This window comes from Sitophilus oryzae, unplaced genomic scaffold (genome assembly GCF_002938485.1).
Source record: "Sitophilus oryzae breed Bouriz unplaced genomic scaffold, Soryzae_2.0 scaffold_395_pilon_pilon, whole genome shotgun sequence".
NCBI lineage: Eukaryota > Metazoa > Arthropoda > Insecta > Coleoptera > Curculionidae > Sitophilus > Sitophilus oryzae.
The window spans coordinates 505,317-516,153 of NW_022146968.1; positions in this window are offsets into that span (position 1 = coordinate 505,317).

The following is a 10,837-nucleotide window of genomic DNA, read 5'->3' on the forward strand; positions in this document are numbered from 1 at the left end:
TAGTTTTATTTAATATTTGGTTAAATACAAGTATTAGCAAATCGTGTTAAATACATTTTAGTTCTGTGTTCTTTGCTTAGTATTGGATCAAGAATAAGCTTACAATTATTAATTCGTTTTTCAAAACGAAGTCTATCTAAATAATAAGTTCTAAATTCACATTTTCGTGCTTGTTTATAAGCAAAATTCCACTGCACTAACACATAAAGTTTATTTTTCTCTTCCTGAAAAGTCACCGATTTCTTCATAATATTTTCTTTTGTGTTCATTCCTCTTTAACCTTTTTTCCAATTCCTCCGGGTACAGTATCAGGAACTCCAACATAGTTGACACATTTTCACTGATGGGATTTTGATTGGGTTGCAAAATGCGATAAATATTATCAATAGGATCACCTTCCTGAATTGAAATGCTGGTTTGGAATACATTAAAGTAAAGTGAAAATTCTTGTTTCTTTATAATAGAAATTCTGTAATCCACAACTTCCTTTAATCGCCATAATGTTTCTATAGACTCGTATCCCAAATATATATATCTTGAATATTCTTCTTTAATTTTTATAACAGGAAGACTGTTGACTTTCTCAAAATATAATTTAAAGTTGTCTATATTCAACATGGGTTCGTTAATTTGCTGGGGAAAGCAGAAGTAGTTTTCAATAACTCCCCGATGACTGCAAAAACTATTCCAACTTTCTTCACTTAGAGTTACAGAAAACCCATTTTTTCCACCGATTATAATTTTCGGTGAAAAATCTTGATTACTTATACCAACAATAACAAACTTTGACGAAGATTTATTCAAAAAGAAAATTTTTGAATTTAAAAGATTTTCAAAATTTTTAGAAGACATGGTGAATGAACTAAATAATATTAAGTTCTCCTCTTACTTTAATATTCGAACCCCTACCAATTCATACCCCCACCTATTGATATCGTCAACTCATGCGCATTGCTTATTGTCTATTCACAACAATCTTTTAAATGAAATTAATTAATGAAAGTATAAATTTCCTGTTTGAAATTTATAATAAAAAAAGATAATTAAAATTGTAATATACAAAAATATAGTAAAAGTTAAAAAGAGATTAACGATATTAAAAATGTTATATCCATTATTTTTTTCATTAATAAATTTAGTATAGTTGAATGATTCATTTTGAAAATATGTATATTTTAATTCGGATCTTTCAATCCAATTAGTATCAAAAATGGTTTGATTGGAATAATGATATAAAATTTTAAAAAACCTACTAACATTTTCTCCTTTGTTTATGGGATATATAAAACTAAGCGTATTATTATTGATTAAACCAACTTTCATAAACTGACAATTTTTATCAAGTGTAATGTTTGTTTCATTGGAAAAACATATTTCACAACGGGTTACAGTGGGGGGATAATGAACATAAATAACATTTTGAAATATGAAATAAAGGAGAATAAAATGGGTTTGATGAGCCATTGAAGGAAAGTAAATATTTTATTAAAAATTTATTTAACTACAATTTACTTCCAATCAAGATGGTTACCAAATGATATTTGACAATATCTTTTCTATAGATGAATATAAATACTTAATAGCATAAGAAATATATGTTAAAAAAAAGATGTAAATTAATGAATAATAATATCATCAAAATTACACGTTCCAGTGAATTATTAGATTTTTTGAATTTTTGTTTCTTATTTTTTTGTATTGGCTTAACCATAAACATTCGTTTAAATTACATAATGGAGAAATTTTGTGATGCTCTTCGACAGGACAGTCATCATAGAACCATTCATAAATTTCAGTTCCACAATAGTAACATTTGCATACATCACTATATGAAATATAATAAAAGCCTGCTCCTGCTAATACCTCAGGTTCCAATTTTCCATTCCAGTTTTTAAAAGTAGAAAGTCGATTTTCGTAGGTTTTATAAGTAACATCATCAATATCTTTATCAAAACTTTCCAAACACATCTTAAGAAATGTTAATAAGGAATGAAATATTGTCAAAGGCGTATTCTTTAAGTAGGTATATTTTTCATTAAAAATGCATTAACTCATATAAAAGTATATTATTAATTAAAATTACAACAACTAAAATCAGAATTAATCTAACATATAAAATAATTAAATTAGTCACTACATTCTAAATTCCATTTAACATATAAAACTAAAATACATAAAATATAATTGTTCCTCTAACTCTATAACTAATATGTATACATTATGATAAGTTCTAAAGGAATAATAAATTAATATTAATAAATATATACGATATTTCAAACGTGTAAGGTGTTCGTGTGACCAGATTTGTGCTTTTGTGTTTGACTTTGTTTTCAACTGTTTACAGGTAAATATTTTTTTTTAAATGGATCTAAATACAATCAGAGTGAATCATATTAAATGTTTAAATGTTTAAATTAAAGAAATAATATTAAATTAAATATTATTTAAAAAATATGCTGAGGTCTGGATGATAATCATTCCACTGGTAAAATGAAATATCATGATGACCCCAAGCAAGTGTTTTAAAATCATGTGGAATTTGATATCTTTTATTATCTTCAAATTCAAAAGCAATTTTATGTATTAATTCAGTAAATATTGAATGTAGTCTAGAACGAAAAACATACATGGAGCAAAAAATTTAATTATTTTCTACTACATCTTTATAATTATAAAATGCAACTGATTTTTTAGTAGCATGTTTTCTTATACCTTTAGCTTTCTTTAATAAACCATTTTCGGAGTAGACGAACGACAGACAGACAGGTAGTAGATAGACATGAGACAGACAGGTAGTGACAGACAGACTGACAGACAAAAGAGAATTTACACCCACCACTTTGGGTACAAAGGACAGAATGGTCCTTCATAAGAAAAAGCATAGGATTTTGAGCTCAGGCACCAAGTTGCTTATCTCTTCCGATACCATAAAGAAAGCTACAATGGGTTCACTAGCATATTTATCCTTAAACTTACCAACCACTGATTGTGTTATAGGCATATTATGATTATTATTTGGCAAATAAGTGTCAAATTTATGAATACTCTATGCATATCATGGTAAACATTTTCTTTGTCACTTCAGAATAAAGAATCTGTATCAGTATACAAAAGAGACACATTATCTTTATACAAAGGTTTTAAAAATTATAAAAAAATCGTACATGACAGTTTTTGATATGTCTAAAATACAAAAATCAACGTATATTGGTTTATTATAAGTAACTAGTATTTTTTCATTTGAATAGCCAAGTTTTCTGAAAATTGTTCAGTCCTTGAAATATGGCTTTGCTAACAAATTTTCAGCTCCATCTGTTCTTTTATTTTTTCCCACATTCATTAACAAGTCTTGTAAACCTCTATCCACATTTTCCATTGTTTTTTGCCATAATACTATTGTTTGCTAATTTGTATGTGTGGCGATCAAATTCATTTTCGATTGATTTCGTAGTGGTATTTAAGTCTATAAATTTTTTTTAACCAAGCTTAGTTGTGAAAATTGTATTACTCTATGAATTTTAGAAATCTTAAGTCCATTTGTAGACATTGTTTTAACAATTGGTAATGAATTACATATTTTAACTTATTGTTTAAATTTGGTATTAATTTGTAGATTTTGAGATGGGTGGTTTAATTTTCAGGGCAAAAAAAATCATTATAGTGTCGTGGAGACTTTCAGGATATTCAGATCGAAAACCTCTAGAACATGTCCTTTGCTAGATGTACTAGAAATTGAAAAAATATCTAGATTTTTATTTCTTTTCCGGTTAACCATACAAAATCACCTGTTGGCAGATATTGGGACATAGCAAAACCGTATAAATTTGTTGCATCATAGTACATTATATATATTTATTAGGTTTTTGTTGCATCAAAGAGGTGATAGAAAAGGATTGTTTGTCTCTGATTTCCGTGTTATGCATGAAACCTCCTATATTTTCAAACTTAGAATATTTATCATCAAATGAACATTTGATGTAATACATAAAAGAGTATGGAATATGTTTAAATTTTTTTAATGTATATGAATTATTTGGATTTTCTACATCATAATTCTCATTCAAGGTTTTAAAATGCATTCTCTGCATATACTATAAAAGGAACTTTCATTTGCTTTCGATAATTAACATAAATACCCAATATGTTTTCATATACTACATTTTCCATATTGTCTTTAAATAATTCTTTAGAAGGTAAATTAATTCTAACATGATCACAATCATAACTATTATGATACTGTAATTTTGTTCTGTGTCAAAGTATTGAGAGACATCCTTCACACAAATATTTTCTTCCATTATGTTTACTAAGTTGTTTAAGTAATTTAGAAAGATCGGAAATGTAGCAATAATGAAAATTTTTCATCATCATCATTTATTAATAATAAATTAACATGAATATTTTTCTATCACTAGAAAATGTAGAGGACTAATTATTTTTTCATATTCAAGTATTAGAAATTTTATTACAATATTTTTCTAAACCGTACACATTGATAGAAATATTGTTTTGATTTTCAAAATTTTTAATATCTTTTTTAATGATATTGGAAAATCAATACCTGTAGTGTTCAAAACTGTTGAATAGTGTGGGTATGATGATGTTTGAAAATCAACACCTGTTCGGAGATGAAGGAGAACTGCAACTACGGACCATGCGAAGCAGTAGTCATCCTTATTTCTTATGTTGACGTCGTACTATTGACGTCGTACTGACCCTTAGGAGGAAGTTAAATAAAGATGATGCTCTCAAAGTTGAATTTGTTGATGTTAATTTCCATAAAAGAATATTTAGTAAAATCATCCAGAAAAAATAAAACTATTGTTATGTTACATTTATATTAAAAATATAACACTTACCAAGAGTCCTTTTCTGCGAATTCATCAGCCTTGTTGTCAATAATTGTTGCAAATTCTTCTATCAAATCCTTTGTTGCTGCTGTTACAAATTACTTTAAATGGAGTGTTGAACGATTTGACATCATGATTATCAGTACTTGGATTATAGTAATATCCAAAAGTTCTATATTGATTTTAATACAAGTATGTTTTTCAATTGATTGTCAAACACCCGTAAATCTTTTGTTCCAATATTTTAAAATAGTTTTAACATTTAAAATATTTTCTTCGATAGATAATCTGTATGATATTATCCTTTCCTTGAAAGCTGATTTTATTACTTGAATTCCTTTTTCCGCGTTTTACAGTTGTTTTGTGAAGCTGTTTGAATGCAGATGACCAACTTCCCACAAATTTTGTAAAAATATGTTCTTTACATTCTGAACAATATTTTTTCTATAAATGAAAATTATTTTGTTAGTTTATAAAATTATACAATGGGAATGTCTTACTTTTTCTTCAGCTGCTGACCTACCCAAAAAACGGTTTAGAAAAGACTTCTTGCACGTATTCTTTAAGTGGTGAATAAGGTTGTCTTTACGAGTAAAAGATTTTTTTGACAAGATGTATGTGAACATCTTTCAATTTAATTCTGTAATATAAGTTATGTTGTATATTTGAATATTTAAAGAGATTGAATAAAATTTGGAAAGAAGAAGGTATAAATATATTTTCAATTTAATTAAATTAAGAAATGGAAAAAAATGTAAATATTTAATCAAATGGAATCCATAACGTATCGAAACATTGTTTTTAAACGTTCTATTCACAGCATTTTCTTCATTAATAGTAATATTTTCAACAACATTTTTGAAGCCTAACCTAAGTTTTTTAATTTTGAATATGGTTTAGATATTTTCTTAATGTTTAGTTTAATGATTAAAATAACTTTTGAGGATTTGAAAAGTTTTGAAGGCAACAACTTGCAATAAATTAATTTGATCCATTTTAAAAAAAATATTTACCTGTAAACAGTTGGAAACAAAGTCAAACACACCTTGCACGTTTGAAATATTGTTGCAGTCTGCGGTAAAAGCAAGTTCTTTTATAGTAGGTTCTTATTTGACTATGGATGTTCAAGTTTAAATCGATTCTGCAGAAAATCGATATTTTTGTCATGCGTTGATTACACAAAAATCTCTCTATAAAAGAAATATTTATAAGACTAACATTGTAAAACAGTGAGAAAAAGTCTTACCCTTTTTTCAGCAGACTTTCCAAACCATCAGTTGAAAAAACTTGACTTGCTACAGGCAGTCCTCATATGGCGTAATAGATTATCTTTACGATTAAAAGATTTAACACAAGATGTACAATTGAACATGTTGATATTTTAGTTCTACAAAAAGAATTCTATGTTTTAACTTATATTATTAAAATATTATGTTGTGTCTAGGACCTAATCATGAAAGAAATTTGGAAATTGTATATTATATTGGGCATAGTTGGTTTTTGTGTTTGTTGGTGTGGTCTATTTTTTAATTTACTCTAGTTACTGTTCATGTATCCATGGTGAATTAAATTTGACAGTCTGTTTTTGTTAGTGTGTTTGTTGTCTGTTTTTGTGGCTTTGTGTTTGTTGGTGTAGTTTGTCTATTTTTATTGTTGGAGTGTTTGTTTGTCTGTTTGTGGCTTTGTGTTTTGTTGGTGTAGTTTGTCTATTTTTTTAATTTTACTCTAGTTACTGTTCATGTCATGATGAATTAAATTTAGACAGTCTGTTTTGTTAGTGTGTTTGTTGTCTGTTTTGTGGCTTTGTGTTTGTTGGTGTAGTTTGTCTATTTTTATTGTTGAGTGTTTGTTGTCTGTTTTGTTAATAGTTTGTCTATTTTTTAATTTTACTCTAGTTACTGTTCATGTATCCATGGTGAATTAAATTTAGACAGTCAGTTTCGGTAGTGTGTTTGTTGTCTGTTTTGTGGCTTTGTGTTTGTTGGTGTAGTTTATTATTTTTGTGTTGAGTGTTTGTTGTCTGTTTGTGGCTTTGTGTTTGTTGGTGTAGTTTGTCTATTTTTTAATTTTACTCACAGTTACTGTTCATGTATTCATGGTGAATTAAAATTTAGACAGTCAGTTTCGGTAATTAGTGTTTGTTGTCTGTTTGTGGCTTTGTGTTTGTTTGGTGTAGTTTGTCTATTTTATTGTTGGTGTTTGTTGTCTGTTTTTGTGGCTTTGTGTTTGTTGGTGTAGTTTGTCTATTTTTTTAATATTACTCTAGTTACTGTTCATGCATAATGGTGAATTAAATTTAGACAGTCAGTTTCGGTAGTGTGTTTGTTGTCTGTTTTGTGGCTTTGTGTTTGTTGGTGTAGTTTGTCTATTTTTATTGTTGAGTGTTTGTTGTCTGTTTTGTGGCTTTGTGTTTGTTGGTGTAGTTTGTCTATTTTTTTAATTTTACTCTAGTTACTGTTCATGTATCCATGGTGAATTAAATTTAGACAGTCTGTTTTGTTAGTGTGTTTGTTGTCTGTTTTGTGGTTTTGTGTTTGTTGGTGTAGTTTGTCTATTTTTATTGTTGAGTGTTTGTTGTCTGTTTTGTGGTTTTGTGTTTGTTGGTGTAGTTTGTCTATTTTTTAATTTTACTGTAGTTAATGTTTAGTTGTGTTTTTGTATTGTTTATTTGTCCATAGTGATTTACTGACTATTTTTATCTATCTTTTGTTAATCTATTTACCTGGGTGTTTTTATAATGCTATTTTAATATTAATAACGAGTTAAATTTTTGAAGAATATTATTTTTATAAGTGTAAAAATATAATTAAGAACTGGACAAGTTTTTGAATAGAAAGTCTTAATTTTATTAGATGAATATGTAAAACTATAACTTACCAAAACTATAGATATTAACTTTAACTAACACAAATAATGTTTATCAAAATATCCTTAATTTTATTGCAATGGGTGCGAAATTTACAACCAAACCATCTAACCGTCTTTTACAAGCAACTGGTCGGCAGAGGCGAGGTCGATCTGAGATTATATCTGCAGGTATCTGGTTCTCGATTCTCTCTGAGATCGTTGAACCTGTGATACTGGTTTTATTTTTTAAATTTTATATTAGAGATGAGCAATGATTTGAAATATCGATAAAATGTTTTATTTAATAATAATATATTAAACTGGTTGTGTTGTTGTTTGCTTGTGTGTGTGTTTAGAATTAAATGAAGTGTTTGATGGGAACATTGGATAAAATCTCTAGAACTTTTTTTAAATGATATTTATCTGTCAAATCAATAGAATTTTTACATGATGTGAAATAAAACTGCAAATATTTATAGTCACATTTATTTTAATCCCCTTTTTATACTCTGGACAAAGTAATATCTAATTATATCTTTTCGAAACTGCACTAAATATTTATAATGTAAACCACATAGTGGACACTTAGTTGTCATTTTTGCATCATAATGTACATCATTCCATGTTAATATACAGTTTAAGCAAAAAAAGTGTGAACATGCTTAATTTGGCACACAAGTTTCGTAGCAATCAACCATCTTGACAATAGCACAAAACTGTCGCTTAATTTCCTCTTCATTTTCTTTTTGTATTTTGTTCGCAGGTTCTAGATTCTTCTTCTTCCCTAGGGAGGATTATACTAAGTATAGATTGGTGTTGAACAGTAAAACTCGTCTGTTGAGAGAGGGTTTGTAAATTATTTTCGTCGGTCATTCTGAACTAATACTTACTTTTGGATATTTTACTATATATGATTGGATATTGATATAGTGGGGATAAGAATATCTCTGTTTCTCTATATCATCCCCTCTTTGAAGAAAAAGTAGGAATGAATCGACTTGTTATATATGGATCGATAGTTATTATCTAAGACATTTTTAATATAATGAAATATCGAAAAGTAGTATATCGATATTTCTGTACGTCCCTATAAGCTAAGAGTCAATGCCGTAGAATAACGGTACAAGGAGGGAAAATCACAGAAAATGAGGAGGAAGCTCTCTCATACCGGTACAAGGAGGGAAAATCACAGAAATGAGGAGGAAGCTCTCTCATGGTACAAGGAGGGAAAATCACAGAAAATGAGGAGGAAGCTCTCTCATACCGGTACAAGGAGGAGGAGGCTCTCTCATGGTACAAGGAGGGAAAATCACAGAAAATGAGGAGGAGGCTCTCTCATAAAATACCTACTCACATTTTCATCATTTTCTTCTTTATTTTCATCAATACACAAGTGCTTTTTTTGTAAAATGTTTTCATTTGTTTTTTTAGATTGCCCATAGATATATATCAAACCGCCAAAGTTTCCAAATTATTATTGCTAATGGAAAAGGGAAAATTACCACTCGAATATAAAGGAAAGTCTCTTAATGATATAGAAATAAACACCGAATTTCCTGAAGAAAATAATGGTATGTTTCATCTTATCAAAATACATATGAAACGATAGATACTTTCGTTTTATATTTCAGATAATTTATATTCGTCCAAAAAACAACAATCGAGTGATGCAAAAACTGATTTAGACACAAATAAAGTTTTTGGTAAATTATTTTTTTACGTTAGACAATATACAGACTGCCCCATTTTGACTGTTCTTTCCGGATATCTATATTGTGAAAATTAAAATAATCATAATATAACATAATCAAAATTGTCCTAATAGTCTTATTTTGTGAGATAAAGGATGAAATTATTAATAATAATAGTTATCCTTCAACATACGGAATAGCTAAAACCAGGTCCCTATATGTTCTTTACATAAAAGCCAGTGGCATTGTCAGACTTTTGCTATGATTACTTAAATATTACACAAGTATTCGCACTGTACTTAAATACTCTCTACTTTTTCACGTACTCTGTAACGTGCAATGAATTTATTCACTTATATAATATTCATCATACAAAATGTATTATTAACTACATAATTTAACAAAACAATAAATTTGAACCAATTTGATCAATACTATTCAAAAAGTAAAATTACAATTAGCTATCAATATGTTGTAAAGATAGCGAGAACCCTTTAGCAAGGACGAAGATATCTAGCGAGGCAGCGAAAATGGAAGAGCCTGTACAATACATCGACATTACAACCAAATGTTTGTAACTATTTTTTAGATTCTAATGATCCTAATCAAGTAGATGATGAAGCCACATCATTGGATGTAAATATTCCCAGCTCTATCGAAGATGTGGTGCATAAAAAACGGAAACATATTAAGCGAGGTAAGGATGTATATTTTATGTTCCATTTCCAATGAATAATTACAATTTTGAAAAACTTAAAAATATATTTCCTGAACTAGAACATCCATCAAAAAAGAAATTATAAGAAATTAATTGATTTAGATACTTGGTGGAAATCCATAACTAGATGTATGGGAACATAAACATATCGAATCAAATTTAAAAGGAGTATTTCAAAAAACAATATTCAAGCGCTTTTTATGTTGAACACTGCAGTAACAATTTTTTATACTATATTTTTTTAGGTTGGTCGCAAAGTGAAATAGATCTATTAAAAAACACATTTAAAAACACTATTATAAATGGAGTTTACCCTTCGGGCAAATCTATAAAGGATTTTATATCAAAAAATGGGATTGACCGAACAGTACCAGTTATAAAAGCAAAACTACTAGGTGTTGTAGTTTTTAATGAATACGAAACAATAATAGTACTATTTTGATATTATATAATTTTTCGTAAATAAATAATACAAAGTTGATTATTGTCATTTTTTAGATATAAAATATCTATCTAATATTTAGATACCCATTAGGGTGGCCCATCGAAAACTTTCCGCAATGCATAACGGCCAGGGTAATTTTTTTTTTCAGAAAATTCAAAAACACGTCAATTTTTTTTGTGAGGAGGACAACTTTTGCCCCAAAAATGATTGCAAAATCTTCAACCCTCTAAGCGGGGGTGTCATACCCCAATTTTTTTCAAATGGGAAGGGGGGTCAAGTGGTACCG